Below are 17237 nucleotides of genomic sequence, written 5' to 3'. Positions count from 1 at the left end.
CTCTAGAAGACATGGGCCGTTTCTCAAAACCAAGTTCGCAAACTTCGGACTTGCGTCCTCGGTAGTTAGGACTTGGCAAGTTCGACTCAGGAGAACGAGCTCCCGTGGACGGGAGAACACAAGTCCGGTGATTCTGCAAATGGAATAGCAGCGTACTTGATAACGTCACTCAGCTCGCGCTGGCTTTTCCGGTTCCCTTTCGATACTCTCACTCATACTGCGTATGGGGAAAAGCTCCTTTTTCCTCCTTGCTGAAGCCTTTTACAATAGCGCAGTGAAAACTGCATGTCTATTGGCTCAAAGGAATGAAACTCTTTGAGCCAATGACGGCGCGGCGTAGTCGCGCAAGCCAATGGCGAAATAGTGCGCCAACAAGCCTGCCAAAACGGGCGTGGCTTAAAAGCCAGCGTTTCGCCGTTGGATTCAGTTCTCTCTCCTTCAGCGATGATCTACGCTTCGCTGGATCCTGCTGATCGCTTTCGCCGCCGAACGAGCTCTCTACGCCGTGGAAGAGGCCCCGCAGAGGACAGCTGAATCCGCCGCCGAAGACTGCCACCCAGAGCGCTGCTCTCACCGCCCGCCGCAAGCTTCCGGTTTCGCTTTCAGCGAGTCTCCTGCTGCCATCCGGCGAGCGTTTTTGAACGCACCAACGCGGTTCACCGCTGCTGCTTCAGAGCTTCCGTTCGCGGTCTATACCGACCGTTTTTATGGCGGCGGCAACCCAAGTATGCCGCGCCACGCCTGTGGCACCTGCAGGACGACGACCGCCATGGTGAGTGTGTCAGATGTCTGGGTAGGCCCCATGCAGACGCTGCGCTCACTGAGACTTCATGCCCGCACTGCGAGTGCATGAGTCTCGCTTCTCTCCGCGCTCGGATCGCTTTCTTCTCTGAAAGCGCTTCCGCCTCCCAAGCCTTCCCGTCTTCTTCCACCCGCGAGCCGGCAAGGAAAAGACAGCGAGGCAGAGGAGTTCAGCGCTCGCAGATGGGAGAGCTTACGCCGGCCCAGCGCCCGCCGACCTCTCCCTCTTCTGTGAGAGAGCCGTCCCCCGTCCTCTTCGCACGCCCAGAGCAGCGTCCCTCAGCCGAAGCGAGTGACCTCATCTCCTTCGGCGGCTCAGAGGATGAGCAGCCCGACGACTCCATGTTGCTCACGGCATCTGAAGCAGAGGAGTGGGTCGGTGACGAAGAGCCCGCCCCCCTGCCGTCACTAGAGCCCATTGACTCCAGGCCTGGATCGGACGCCGAGCTCATCCGTATCCTTTCCAAGGCCGTCGAGGAGCTCGATGTGGAATGGGCCACACCTGAAGAGCCGACTCGCAGCAGGCTGGACGAGTGGTTTCTGCCGGGGCCCCGCCAGACCCCTCGCCAGCGATCTGCGCCCTTCTTCCCCGAGGTCCACTTAGAGCTCACGAAGTCCTGGCGCGCCCCTTACTCCACCCGCCTTCGCACTTCTTCACCCGCTGCTCTCACCTCGGTTGACAGCTCCCGTGAGAAGGGCTATGAGCAGATGCCGCAGCTCGACGAAGCCGTGGCCGCTCACCTCTGCTCGCCCGCTGCCGTGGGCTGGAAGAGCAAGAAGGCCCTTCCCTCTAAGCCCTGCCGTACAACCTCCGCCATTGCCGGCCGAGCGTACTCCTCCGTAGGGCAAGCAGCTTCAGCGCTCCACTCAATGGCCGTCCTCCAGGTCTTCCAGGCCAAACTCCTCTGCTCCCTGGACGAGTCTGGAATCGATGCGCCGGCCTTCCGTGACCTCTGCAGCCCAACCAACCTGGCCCTGCGCGCCACGAAGACCATGGCCCAGGCCATAGGCAGGTCCATGGCCAACCTGGTTGTGTTGGAGCACCATCTCTGGCTTAACCTCACAGAGATCAAAGACGCAGACAAGATGGCTTTCTTGGATGCCCCTGTCTCGCCCTCAGATCTCTTCGGGTCAGCTGTGGAGGGGTTAACCGAGAGCTTCTCGGCCACGCAGAAATCGTCCCAGGCAATGCGACATTTCTTGCCGAAGCGCTCCAGCTCTTCTTCTGCTGCAAGTCTGTCCAAACCTGCGCCGACCCAGCCTCAGAGCAAGCCTGCCCCTTCCGCATCACAGCCAGCGCCACCCAAGGAGCAGCGCCTACGGGCCCGCCCAGCGAAACGCTCCACGTTCCCGAGATGCCAGGGTCCCCGCCCTAAGATAGTGCTGGACCCAACACCTCCGGCGTCTTCCTGATCACGCAGGAAGAAAGAGGATGGGGTTAGGTCTCGCCACGGCCGGACCGCCCCAAAAGCTCTCTCGTTTACATTCCCTACCACCTCGCTTTGCTCCGGGTGCTGGAATTCATCGGGTTATGTCCCCTGGGCCCACAATGACTGCGCCCACACAAAGCGCCGTTCTAATGGCGAGCCCAATATTTTTACATTACCAAAAGAGAGCAAATTTCCTCATTTCTATAACGACGGTGCAAAGACCCCTGCACAGCGGTCTGTCACTGGATGCTATTCAACCCCTGGCCACACGGGTCGAGGCCTGGCAAGCCATCCCTGGAGTGTCATAGTGGGTCATCGGGACCATATCCAACGGCTACTCCCTACAGTTCGCCCGCAGGTCGCTGCGCTTCAGCGGTGTGGTCACCATTTTGGTCAAAACGGACGACACTCATGTCCTCCGCGCAGAAGTGACGTCTCTGCTACAGAAGGGAGCCATAGAAATCATTCTCCCCGCAGAGAGCGAGTCGGGCTTCTACAGCCGCTACTTTGTTGTCCCCAAGAAAGATGGCGGTCTCAGACCCATCTTAGACTTAAGACTTCTGAACCTCTCCCTCATGAGACGGAAGTTCAGAATGTTGACAATGAAGCAGATCCTCGCGCAATTCCGCCCCGGGGACTGGTTCTTCTCACTGGACCTGAAGGATGCGTACTTAAACATCCAAATAGCCCCTCGCCACAAGCCTTTCTTGAGATTCGCCTTCGAGGGTGTGGCTTATCAATACAAGGTCCTGCCCTTTGGGCTGTCTCTAGCTCCCCGCACGTTTACCAAGTGCATGGACTCGGTGCTTCTCCCTCTAAGGAAGATGGGGATCTGAGTTTTGAATTACCTCGACGACTGGCTCGTACTGGCCCAGTCTCGTACCGAGCTAGAATACCACAGATCCGTGCTCCACAGCCACCTTCAGTGCCTGGGACTCAGGATCAATTTTGCCAAGAGCTCACTGCTCCCCAGCCAGCGTATCACATTCCTGGGCGCAGTTTTCAACTCAGTCCGCATGAGGGCATGACGATTCAGAAGCTCTCGGCATCAGTCAGGAACAATGCCCGTTACCCTCTGAAGACTTTCCAGAGGATGTTAGGGCTGATGGCTTCCGCCTCCCCAGTACTGCAACTCGGCCTCCTACGAATGCGGCCTCTGCAACACTGGCTGAAACTCAGGGTTCCAATACATGCTTGGCGGCACGGCCGCTTCCTTATCAGGGTCAATCAGGCCTGCGTTACAGCCCTGAGACCTTGGACGAACCCCAGCTGGTTCAAGCATGGAGTCCCCCTTCAGGCGGTAACAAAAAGGAAGGTGCTTTCGACGGACGCCTCCAACACGGGTTGGGGCGCCGTTTTCGAGCGCAGACCAGCCTTCGGCTCGTGGACTCACGAGCAGAGCCATCTGCACATCAACTGCCTCGAGATGCTGGCAGTAGAGCATGCCCTGAACTCTTTTCAGGCGTTCCTGGAAGGACACCACGTTGTAGTCCAGTCGGACAGCATGACGGTCGTGTCATATATAAACCACCAAGGAGGCCTTTCGTCCAGCCGCTTTTGCGCCCTGGCAAAGCGACTCCTCGAATGGGCAACGCCCAGGTTGCAGTTGCTCAAAGCGGCACACATTCCTGGCAAGTCGAACCTTGGGGCAGACATGCTATTGCGGAGCAACGTCCCCTCAGACGAGTGGATGCTCCACCCTCAAACGGTACGAAAGACTTGGGAGATCTTCGGGAAGGCAGAGGTCGACCTCTTCGCCTCAGAAGACAACTCTCACTGCCCAACCTTCTTTTCAAAACAGACGGATGCCGTGGCCCAGACCTGGCCCAGGCTCCTCCTTTATGCTTTTCCCCCGATCGCAATGATCCCTTGCGTGATCAGATGAATCAGGGAGGACAAACACAGAGTCCTGCTGGTGGCCCCACTCTGGAGGACCCGAACCTGGTCCTCAGAGCTGTTCAGGCTCTCCACGAGAGACCCATGGCCTATCCCCATGAGAAGAGACCTCCTCTCTCAGGCGAACGGGACAGTCTGGCACCCCCAGCCCCAGCTGTGGGCTCTGCACCTATGGTCCCTCGATGGGAGCCGCTAAGTGGTCTAGTGGCGTTTCTCTCAAAGACATCTGTGAGGCGGCCGGCTGGTCCTCGCCGTCCACTTTTGTCAGATTTTATAACTTGGACATCCCGACCTTACATACTCGGGTCCTCTCAGTGAGAAAAAGATGGCCTCCCTGAGCACTGTCATCACACGCTCTGAGGGGCCTCCTGGCCCCTGTGTCCAGGGTTCGACGGCTTTCAGCCCTTCGCATATCCTCTGGGCCTCTCGGCGCTCAAGTTATGTTTTGGCATTCCCTGTCGCGGCACGGCATGATTATATTCGTTCCACATACGCAGTATGAGTGAGAGTATCGAAAGGGAACGTACTCGGTTCCCTGAGATACGGGAACGAGTACTGCGTATTATGCCATGCCCCGACACTGCGGCTCAGTATCGTCACTTCAGTCAAGCTAAAACTGAATCCAATGGCGAAATGCTGGCTTATATAGCCATAAGCCACGCCCGTTTTGGCGGGCTTGTTGGCGCTATTTCGCCATTGGCTCGCGCGACTGTGCCACGCCGTCATTGGCTCAAAGAGTTTCATTCCTTTGAGCCAATAGACGTGCAGTTTTCACTGCGCTATTGTAAAAGGCTTCAGCAAGGAGGAAAAAGGAGCTTTTCCCCATACGCAGTATTCGTTCCCGTATTTCAGGGAACCGAATTTACGTACGTAACCGAGTACGTTATCTCTTTATGTATAGTTTAGCCAAGAATAAAACAAAATTTGTTATTAAACCACTCTGCCTCTTTTAGTTTTATTTAAAAAAAACAAACATAAACATATTAATAGCCTAAGGCAACGAGTGATTGATTATCTGCAATGTGCATATATTTATAACAAAACGAAATATTAAACAACCCTGCTTCTTTTCGTATATATTCAAAAAATATTAAATGTAATAATATTTGTGCACTCTGATTAACTTCACTGTAATAAAATGAAATAGGCTATAACATAAAACAAAACCATGTCTCTATTTGTTTTATGTCAGTTTTAATGATCAATAAGTCATTATAAAAGGTAAGAATATACAATAAGAAATAAAGCAATCAATTCAGTCAAGCGTACAAAATCAGCGCTTTAGTAGGATACAAAAGTTAAATAGCCATATATAAAGTTATGAAACGTCATGTTGCCCTCAGCCAAAACGGAGCCAGCGGCAAACGTCAGAAGGACTAGCCGAGGTAAGGCTGCTCTCGGCTGGGCACATGAGCGCTGAGCGTCCAGTGATCGCCTGGATCTCACAACTCCGACAACGTCAAATCAAATTGTCAGAAAGGCGCAATCTTTATCAATAAACCACAAATTTGAGCTTTTAACCAGCACATTCTTGCCTGAAAAACTCTTAAAACTACATATCATGACATAATAACAGTAATATGTTTAAATTATGCGGGGTTTCTCCTTTACGAGACGCTTGCTGGTTAGTGCGAGATGTATTCTGGGATACCTGGCTGTCTCAAGTCTGCACAAGTCACCTCTCAATGCATCCTCGATAAAAGGGACACATCAAGAACACATCCGGAGATTTGAACTGAACTTGGCTAGATGAGAACTTTGAATTGGAACAGTACTTGGACAGCGACTGATGACGTTTCACAAGTCCACAAGAACACAAGTACAGACAAGTACGCATATTGAGAAACGGCCATGCCGTTAGTTCCTAGTTCCTTTTCTTCTTTATATGAATTTGTGGCCTAAAGGTGTACAGAGAGCGCCCTCCGGCTGCAAGTATGAATTGAAAAGACCATTCCTGAAATGTCCTCTTCTTCTTTAGAATAATTTGTGGACTAAATATGCACAGAGAGTGCCCTCCGGCTGCAAGTATGAATTAAAAACACAGTATCCAGCACTCATAATGATGACAATAAATATTACTTCTCAGTATAGAAAATTGACATAATAAATATATAAGAATCCATCAATATTTCTCCAAATGTGCATGCTTTTAAGCTAAAAGCCTATATGAAATGCCATAGAGGTAACATAATTGTTCAGACACTTTGCATCACAGAAATAGATTATATTTTAAAGAATATAATAGAATACCATTATTTTAAATTGTAATAATATTTCACATTATTGCTGTTTATGATGAGCTGAGACATGATTACAGAGGGTTTTTTTTTTCACAGCCTACCTGACTGAAAGGCCTCATTAATATGCAAGTCATTTCAGGTCATTATTATGTGATTCGTTTGTCTTCTCAGGTGTAAATGGCCCATTATTCATGCAGATTCACGCCCCCACGCATACTGTGTTTCTTGACAAAAAGTGTCTTACAAAAACTAAATCAATATATTGTTTTATATGAAGGAGTAGGCAGCATAATTTTTACATAATTCTGAAGCAAAAACTCTAGTGTACAACCTCCAATACCCAAAAGTCTTGTGAACACCGATTTAATATACTTTTTTTTTAACTTATTTCAGTGACTTAAGTTTTTTGTTTTTTCAATAACCACGCATAAACATTATTCCTTCAAAAATACAAACAAGTACATATATGTTCCTCACATATTATTGTAGCCTAGTTTGTGCTGAATACAGTGTAATGGCACTTTTGTCATTTATACGTTTATGAACAACTGAAAAAAGGACAAATGTCAGGGCATGTCAAAGCTTCTCCAAACCCCAAATCAGCCTCAGACTCCAGAGGATTAAATCAGAACTTTAAAAAAAGTATATTTTTGTATTGATAAAGTTGATGATCTGCTGTGGAATCACAGTGCTGCTGTAATCAATAATGTAAATCTAACTAAATAAGCTCTACATAAGTTCAGTGATTCAGATCAAATAATGATTATGTGAAAACATAACCAACAAATCTTTTTTTTTTTTTAACTTTGCTCATTTCGTTGGATTTAATGCAGCTAAAACTGCCCAAACAAAACCTAATATTAAAAAGTCAAGGGTCAAGAGCTCAACTAAAACAAACCCTGACCACGATGATGGTAACTTAAAAATAGTGATTTTCTCCTTTGGTGATTCTGCTTGTTATCATCAGTTTTTTTTTTTTTTTTTTCAATAATGGTCAATCATCACTCAATTAAACACTTATTTATCTCATTAATGCTTCAGTGGGTGAAATAAATATATGGCAGGACTTTTACTCTCTGACCCCTGGACTTCCCACCTCTGTTCAAAATGCACGCTACAGGCTGTTAAATGTAACACTGAATCAGTGTTGGATTTCATGAGATAATTAAGTAATTAATTAAGTGATGATTGAGAATTATTGAAGATAGCTGCTGTTAACAAGCAGAATGAACGAAGGAAAGAGAAACAACAAGAACAGAGAAAATCGAAAACACTAGAACTAGAACTGACTTCAGCCACAGCCTTAGATAAAAGAAGACATTAAATCTCTCAAGATCTCAGCCGAGGAGGATTAAACAACTCCATATACAGAAGCTCTTATTGAGAATTAAGAGAGTTTTTTGTTGATTTTGTTGTTGAATTTTTTTCTTATGTTACCATCATGGTGATCAATGTTTTCTTAAGTTGGGTAGTTTGACTTGTCTTGTTAAAGTTGGAGTTTTTCTGGCTGCTGTAACTGAGTTTGTTATAGCAAGAAAATCAAGAGAACACACAATCAGATGCGGTATCTGTTATATGATAAGAATATAATAATTGCGTTGTGGCTTAACTTATAAGTTAATTAAGCCACTTATAAAAATAAACTTATAACAAATTCTGTTTTAGTGTGATTCACTTAAAAATCCAGCACAGTTTTAGTCAGAAAATCTGAATGAGGTTTAAAACAGATTGTACACTAAGCACTTGAAACTAAGGTGAGCTTTACTCACAAACATACATCAAGAATCAGCCTATGAATCTTAACAATGGTGACATGCTTTTTTTTTGTTTTGTTTTTTTGCATGATACACCCAGAATGCACTGTGGCATTAAGCATGTCACCATTGTTGAGATTCATACGCTGATTTGTGATGTCTGTGTGTGAGGACATTCTGCTGGAGTTTTAAAATGTTTATTGTACAATGTGTTTTAAAACTCATTCAGCTTTTCTGATTAGATTCTGATTATCATTGTGTTTCTAGAAACCAACACAAACTTAACATTCTATTCATAGAAAGTCATTAAAGCAGTGATTTAAGCCACTACATATAACTTCAGTTATATTTTTATCATAAAGCAGCTGGCAGAGGCTGATCACATATTCTTTTGTCATTGACTCCATAACAAAAAAAAAAGTCAAGAGTAAAACTGCCTAACTAAAGCAAAGACTGACCTCGATCATGGTGACATCAAACAAAACTATTATTTTCAACAAATCATCAACATCTAAACCTCTGGTAATTCTTAATAACAACTTTTGTAGATGTATGTCAGAAATAAAGTCAATCTGGTTAGTAATAAGTAAAGCTGTTTGTGGACATGTTTAATCATATCTTGATAGATTTAATGTCTTTTATCTTCAGTTGATTTCATCGAAGGCTGTGGCTGAAGTCGTAGTTCTTGTTGTTCCTCTGTCCTTCTGTGATTCTGCTCGTTATCACCTAATTATCTCATTAACTCCAACATGTTTCTGTGTTACATTTAACAGCCTGTAGTGTGCACACTGAGTAGTGTTCATTTCATCTGGGCTAACCCATGTGGGGCCTCCATGGAAACTGTGGACAAAACTGGCTGGGCCCCACACTCTTAGAAAGGATGTGTTAAAACTGACTCAAAATGTGTTAAATTCTTACACATCAATGGGTGAGTTTAAGGATGACGCTTGTTGTGTTAATTCTGACACATTCATTGAGTCAATGATTTTAACACAGCGAATGTGTCAGGAAGGTTAACCAGAAGTGTAGTCAAGACCAGACCCCCCAAGACCAAGACCATACAAGAGAGAAGTTAATGAAATAATTAAGTCATTAATCAAGCACTAGTGATTAACAGACCTGCTGTTAACAGGCAGAATCATTGAAGGAAAGAGGAAAACAACAACAAAATAAAACACCTATGCTACTTCTGAACATAAAGGCCAAATTTGCAATGATCTCTTTGTCAAGTTCAGTCAAAAAAAGTCTTACACATCAGTGCTTGTGTTATGGGGCAACACTTGTGTTAATTTTTAAATTATTAATTTTTTTAATAATTCTGTGCTGGCTGGGGTTGGGGGACGTTATTTGGTGGACCTACAGTGAATATTCAGGACGTTCTGGTAACGTTTAGGGGATTATGTTCAGTTAACTTCCCAAACGTCCTCTTTGTAAAGTTCTAGCGCGACCAAACAAACCATAAACCAAACTATAAACCAAAATAGAACGTCCCTCTAAAGTCATATCGGGAATGTTATTAAATGACCAACTGAGGACCATGTGGGAACGTTCTGTTAACATCCCAAATGTCCTCTTTGTATATGTGCTCACTTTTATAATATTTTGTTACAGTTGCTTGAGGGGCGGGGATCATATTTCCATATCAAAACATCAGAAACTGTAATAAAATGATGCCATTACATAATTTACATACTCTGACAGCACAAACAACTGTTTGTGCCATCAGAGCATATTTGAGGTATCATAACTGCATTAAAACCAACCAAACAAGCAAAGCTAAAAGATGATCAGGTGGTGTTGGTTATGTTTTCACGTAATCATTATTTGATCTGAATCAATGAACTCATTTAGAGTCCAATCTTAGTTAAAGGTACAATTTGTGATATTTTTTCCGCTAGAGGTCGCTAGAAGCCTATTCAAAACAAAGGCGTAGTTTGATGACGCCAAGTTTTAGAGCGGAAACTTGGGACATGTGGTCTCCATCTCAACGGACGGTGCAAAAGAATAGGGATTGGAGTCTGGAAGAACTCATGTTCGTGGATGCGATTATTAACGTTACTGTAGTATGAAGCAGAGCAGGACAGAGTGTTGCAGGAGCTGAACGAGGAGCTGGAGCGATTGATCAACACACGCCTCACGAGCAGCGGGACTTTTATTATGACACAGTCGCCGGCGCCGCTTCCGCTTTTCCGGTCATGAGTTTATGCGAGCTGTCCTTGTCGACAGAACCAGCGGCAGATGGTAAACAGTAATTATGTTCCATAAATAAGTAACACAATCCACCATAAAATGTGCAATAAGTAAATAAGGAACTGCTTGAAGCAAGCTAGTGGTTTGCTGGACGCTAGACACTACTTCCGCATTTGTCCACGGCACTGTTGTCATATGGTTTCTATGTCATTCTGCTTGTTATCATCAGGTGTCTTCAATAATGGTCAATCATCACTCAATTAAACACTTATTTATCTCATTAATGCTTCAGTGGGTGGAATAAAAATATGGCAGGACTTTTACTCTCTGACCCCTGGACTTCCCACCTCTGGTCAGAATATGAGTCTGATACTGCTCCATTGGGCTTTGATTATGGGGGCGTATTTCAACCGATCCAGGAAAGACCTCAATTGGATAGACCTACAACCAATCAGAGCTACAGAGTAAGTGACGTATGTTGAGCGACGTATAGTTGTCAACAGAACTCTTCTTAGCGACCATCGGGGTAAATCAAACTTTTGCCGAATCCCGTAGGAAGGACGGCAAAGACATCTTTCCCATCGACAAATGCCTGGATCGCGGTCCTCTGTTCCTCTTTTAAAATTAATGCGCTGTCGATATCTTCTATAACGGACGCGATGGCGGAATCTACACATCTCAGTTCTTCAACAGCCATCATTGTTGTAAACTAATTGACCTTTTGCAAAGACTCGTCCCCCTTAGTTACTGTTGCTTTGTCCGACAAGCCGTGGCGCTGTCACGCCACACAGAGTGGAAAATACATCGCGGAGCAAAGCAGAAACTGGCTCGTGAACCGATCATCTCTTCCTACTAGTCCATTTATAGCATCAAATAAACATGAATGAACATGAGAATGACTGTTGTTTCAAACGCGGAAAGACGTCAATATGCACAATTTTTCAAGTTTAACTCCACCGATGTTAATCTTCTAACTGCTGACTGCTTTGTTGGACAAAATGGCGGATGCGGCATTCTGATTGGTTAGATCGCTTGTCAATCAAACTCCCCAAGCGCTCTTTGATGATGTGGGTGGTTACGTAACCGCAGATAGCCTGTCCATCATTGATTAAAGCCCGCCCTGGCAATTTGATTGGCTCGGCATTCTGGGAGCCGAGCATAAAGGTGCGTTCACGTGGCCTCGTAATTCCTGTAGTTACGAGATTCTAGCTTGTAAAAAGCGTTCACGTCCTCGTAGAGCTTGTAATTACAGTTTGTAAGCTGGGAGTTTTCTGAAAGCTCCCAGATATACCATGTGGCCGCGCTGTACCACCTGACAGCTGTAGATTCATTTAGGCGTTGACAGTGCTGCCATGGAAACGCATAATTCCCAGTTCAAGGACCAAAAGGACGTGAACAGCTCCGAATATAACGTCACGTGTTGTCATTTCAAGATTCCGGTAAATACGAGGTGACGTGAACGCAGCTCAATTACTCCACAATGGATCGAGTCCAAACCGAACTTCCCGTCCAAAAAATGTTGTGGGCGGGGTTCGGGCTGGCACCCAGGCTACAGCATTACAACATTTTCTGATGTGTTGATATGAAAATATGATCCCAGGAACTTCACACTATAGGCAAATATGCCGACAGTTAGGCTACATGGGCTATAATAATATTCATAGATCTAGAACCCCAGATAGCATGAATGATCGAAATAACATTGATTCAATGTCGTTACCGTTGACACATCGACATTGATTCAATGTCATTTTTGCACCCTCAATTAATGTTAAATCAATGTTAAATTTCAACAATAAATCAATGGTAATGACATTGAATCAGGGTTACAATGTGATGTTGGTTCAATATCATGCTTCCACTCTCAGAAGATGAAACACAACTGACTCAAAGCCACACAGCCTGAAATCAACTGAAGATAAAAGAAAACATTAAATCTCTCAAGATCTCAGCAGAAGTTCTTTTTGAGAATTAACAGGTTTAGATGTTGATGTTTTATTAAAAATGTTTAGTCACCATTGTAGTGGTCAGTGGTTCCTTTAGTTGGGCAGTTTGACTCTGGGCTGTTTGTGTGAGTTTGTGCTCTTTGAAACAGTGTTTACTAGAACACACCGTTTGTTGCAAAGAAACCAGAAACAAATTGAAAGCGTGATATAGTTTTCATCATAAAGCAAAGTCATTTACTAATTGTTTTCCAGAGCAAAAGCACATTTGTTTTTAATATGTCATATTCACCACCAACAATTTTTTCTTTTTCTTACAGATCAGACATTCTGAATCTTGACTTTTAAGGTTAAAATTTTTAAAAGTTTGACACACAGAGACATCAAGAATCAGCGGCATAAAGCATGTCACCATTGTTGAGATTCATACACTGATTCTTGATGTCTGTGTGTGTCAAATGTTTCAAAAACTCTAACTTTAAAAAGTCAAGATTCAGAATATCTTATCTGTAAGAAAAAGAAAAAATTGTTGGTGGTGAATATGACATATTAAAAACAAATGTGCTTTTGCTCTGGAAAACAATCATACTTTGCTGTATGATGATGAAAACTATATCACGCTTTCATTTTGTTTCTGGTTTCTTTGCAACAAATGGTGTGTTCTAGTTAACACTGTTACAAAGAGCACAAACTCACACAAAAAGCCTAGAGTCAAACTGCCCAACTAAAGGAACCACTGACCACTACAATGGTGACTAAACATTTTTAATAAAACATCAACATCTAAACCTGTTAATTCTCAAAAAGAACTTCTGCTGAGATCTTGAGAGATTTAATGTCTTCTTTTATCTTCAGTTGATTTCAGGCTGTGTGGCTTTGAGTCAGTTGTGTTTCATCTTCTGAGAGTGGAAGCATGATGTTGAACCACATTGTAACCCTGATTCAATGCCATTACCATTGATTTATTGTTGAAATTTAACATTGATTTAACATTAATTGAGGGTGCAAAAATGACATTGAATCAATGTCAATGTGTCAACGGTAACGACATTGAATCAATGTTATTTCGATCATTCATGCTATCTGGGACCGCATAGGCTATGACATGATTTAGCAATACATGCTTAAAAAATTATTGTAATAATGCGAGCCACGACCGAGATTTCTCCCGAGAGTAAACAAACGCCTGCGAGCTTATACACAGCAAAAACTGCAGTGTTAAATTAACTCTCCAGGGAGTACATGTGAGACCATACTCAAGAGTGTTAAAGTGTTAAAATAAGAGTGTTAAATGAACACTGAAAAGTGTTAAAGTTAATAAGATAATTAAGTGATTAATTGAGTGATGATTGACCATTATTGAAGACACCTGATGATAACAAGCAGAATCACCAAAGGAGAAAATCACTATTTTTAAGCCACCATCGTGGAGATGAGTGTTTGTTTTAGTTGGGCTCTTGACTCTTGACATGTTTGGGCAAAGGAAGAAATGGTCAGGTGGTGTTGGTTATGTTTTTACATAATCATTATTTGATCTGAATTACTATCAACATAACTCATTTAGAGCCCAATCTCTGAGTTTGATTTACATTATTGATTACAGCAGCACAAGATCTTCTTTATCAAACAGTTGTTCTGAGCAAAAAAGAAAAATTTTCTTTTAGGCACGCACATACATCAAGAATCAGCATATGAATCTCAATGACGGTGACAAGCAACATATTCTGATAAACAGATCAACTCTGAATATTAGAAAACAAGCTACTAAAAAGTCGCATAAACGGAACAAAATAAAATATGAGAAAAGAAAATTACTAAGACAATTCAGCTCATAATTTATTCATGCAGCAATGCATGATGGGAGATGGTTTTAGAGAATTTTGATTGGTGGCACCCAGAATGCATTGTAACATGGTTTATTATTCTCACCACTGTTGAGATTCACAGACTGATTCTTGATGTCTGTGTGTGCCTAAGAGATTGACTTTTTTTTTTTGATCAGATCAACTGTTTGTGAAATCCTTCAGATTATATTGATAAAGTTGATCTTCTGCTATAGAATCACATTGCTGCTGTAATCATTAATGTAACTCTAACTCACAGATTGGGCTCTAAATGAGTTCAGGGATTCAAATCAAATAATGATCATGTGAAAACATAACCAAAACCTGATCATTTTTTCCATTTGTTTTTCTGGATGTTATAACTCCGTTAAAACAGACCAAACAAAATTTTATTTTAAAAAGTCAAGGGACAAGAGTCCAACTAAAACAAACTCTCATCTCCTCGATGATGGTAACTTAAAAATAGTGATTTTCTCCTTTGGTGATTCTGCTTGTTATCATCAGGTGTCTTCAATAATGGTCAATCATCAATCAATTAATCACTTAATTAACTCAATAACTTTAACACCGCTTCAGTGTTCATTTAACACTCGTATTTTAACACTTTAACACTCTTGAGTATGGTCTCACATGTACTCCCAGGAGAGTTAATTTAACACTGCAGTTTTTGCTGTGTACGATATCAAAAATCATGTAATGTAGGCTAATACGCTTACACATAGAAAATATATTTCGCATAGGCCTATATGAATGACCAATATATTAAATATATAACATTAACTATATTTAAAAATAGAGGCTACAGAATATAATATTTGTAAATATACAAGCTATATTGAATAATAGGGAATTGCTGCTTTTATAGCCTATATGCTATTGAAACATATGACAATATATTTACTAATATATCATAATGTATTTTGTAATCAGTAATACACTTCATAATATTTAGATTTATATAGGCTATGATCAGATGTGGTGCTGCATGTGTAATATTATACAGATATATTTACAAAAATATGCTAAATAAACACACATGTAAAGAAAATACATAATGTAATATATTTCTTACATTTCTTATATTTTTAACTACTTATATTAAAAAGTTTCATATTCTCAAGCTAGCTATAAAACACAAGCATACCTGCATGGATTAAAGAATTTAGAATGGAAACTATCACTGTGTTGGATAGCGCACAACCACAAACTATTATATAAAGTAATTAATTACAGTATTAATGGTGGTCCAACCACAAAAAAAGCACACATACCAGAAGACCTTTTAAATAGTGATGTTACGTTCTGCGCCGAGGCTTCGGAGTGTGTGTCGAGAAATCCCGGAATCTTTCAGTGATGCGCGTATCGAGGCTTTATAGCTTTAGAACAATGACGTCATTGATGACGTCCGAAGCCTCGCTTGTACCTGACTGTTTCTGGAAGCGGTTCGAATCTTGCCGTGACATTTTGACGGATACCCATGGGTCCCCTCAAAATGTGTGGTTTAGAATGTCGCCCCTCCTGCCTATTATGACAAAAGAATTGATTTAGGCTACACACATTTAATAGCCCCATTCATTTCAAGCCAAAACGTTTATCACACAGTTATGTTATAGCTACAATCATTGTATACCACCAGAAAATACACATTATATTCATATAAACAGTAGTCTGAGGGGAAAATTTATGTGTTTTTTTTTTTTATTATTATTATTTCTAAGCCTTAACTAGCGCAAAATACAGTGCATCACATAAGGCCATTTATAATAGCCTGTTTTACACTCTTTGACCACCAGGTGGTATTGTGAGCAAATGAAGCATTCAGATTCTGCTGTCAAGCATCTCTTAGAAGCCAATAGTGTCATTATACAGCTCAAGTCAGTTCAGTATTAATTCAGTTCAGTTCAATACCTGTGTAAAATGCATCAGTTGTGCATACATACTGTATATACAGTGTATTTGTGCAAATGTACATATGAGTGCTATGACAAACTCCTGTACACTTCACTGCACACTGAACAAGCAAAAGACACAAGACAGTAGAGTTTTACATTTTTCAGTTTGGTGTGTATGTGGCTCATCATTTTATGTTTGTGTGTAGAGTTACTACACAAAAATACAATTTTTAAAATAGTAGTAGTAGTAGTTTTAGAAAGATTTGTGTGGCATTTTGCATGTTGTGTGCATGTTTTGTGGTTTTGTGTTTAGAGTTTTGAGAAATGGAGGCACAGATTCAAAAACCGTGTAAGCAATTTGAAAAAAAAAACTGTAATTAGAGTATAAACCTTTTAGTTTACATTTTTTTCTGAATGCTTAAGCGTTAATCGTGATTCTTGTAGCACAATTTCTAAAACTATTAATACGTATAGCAAAACCACTCACTGAGTTTGCAAAACTAAAAGCACAAACACTGCTTTGCACTCAGTTTGCAATTTTGTAACACACACTTTGTGCAAATCTGTAGGCACAATTCACTGCACAACACTCTTTTTGCAGAACTTTAAACACAACTCACTTATTACACTCAATTACCAAATTTCCAACACACTCCTAGCAAAATTATACACATGGCTATCATTAACACTATTTTGCCAACTGTCAAAAGAGGACATGGAGGTGAAGAAGCGAGAGGGTTAGGGGAAGTTAGAGGAAGAGGACAAGGAGGAGCAAGAAGAGGACGAGGAGGGGAAAGAGGAAGGGTAAGAAGAGTAAGAAATAGAATAACTGATGACATCAGAGCTACAATAGTGGACCATGTCATCAACCATGGGATGACCCTGAGGGAAGCTGGCCAACGGGTTCAGCCTAATTTGAGCCGCTACACTGTGGCAAGCATCCCACTGAGCAAATTACGTCCAGAAGACGTCTTTTTGAGGTCTTGTCTCAGGTTGAAAAGACGTCCACTGAGGGGCCAGAATGAAAGTTTTTATGACGTCTTTTTTTGACGTCTTCTGGACATCCGATATAGACGAACACACAGAATCACCAAAGGAGAAAAATCACAATTTTTAAGCTACCATCATGGAGATGAGTGTTTGCTTTAGTTGTGGTCATGACCCTTGCCTTATTAATATTAGAGGTTGTTTGGGCTGTTTTAACTGATCAGGTGTTGGTTATGTTTTCACAAAATAATTTTTATTTT

This window comes from Chanodichthys erythropterus, chromosome 17 (genome assembly GCF_024489055.1).
Source record: "Chanodichthys erythropterus isolate Z2021 chromosome 17, ASM2448905v1, whole genome shotgun sequence".
Classification (NCBI taxonomy): domain Eukaryota; kingdom Metazoa; phylum Chordata; class Actinopteri; order Cypriniformes; family Xenocyprididae; genus Chanodichthys; species Chanodichthys erythropterus.
The sequence above is the reverse complement of the archived record's forward strand: the minus strand, read 5'-3'. Positions refer to the sequence as shown.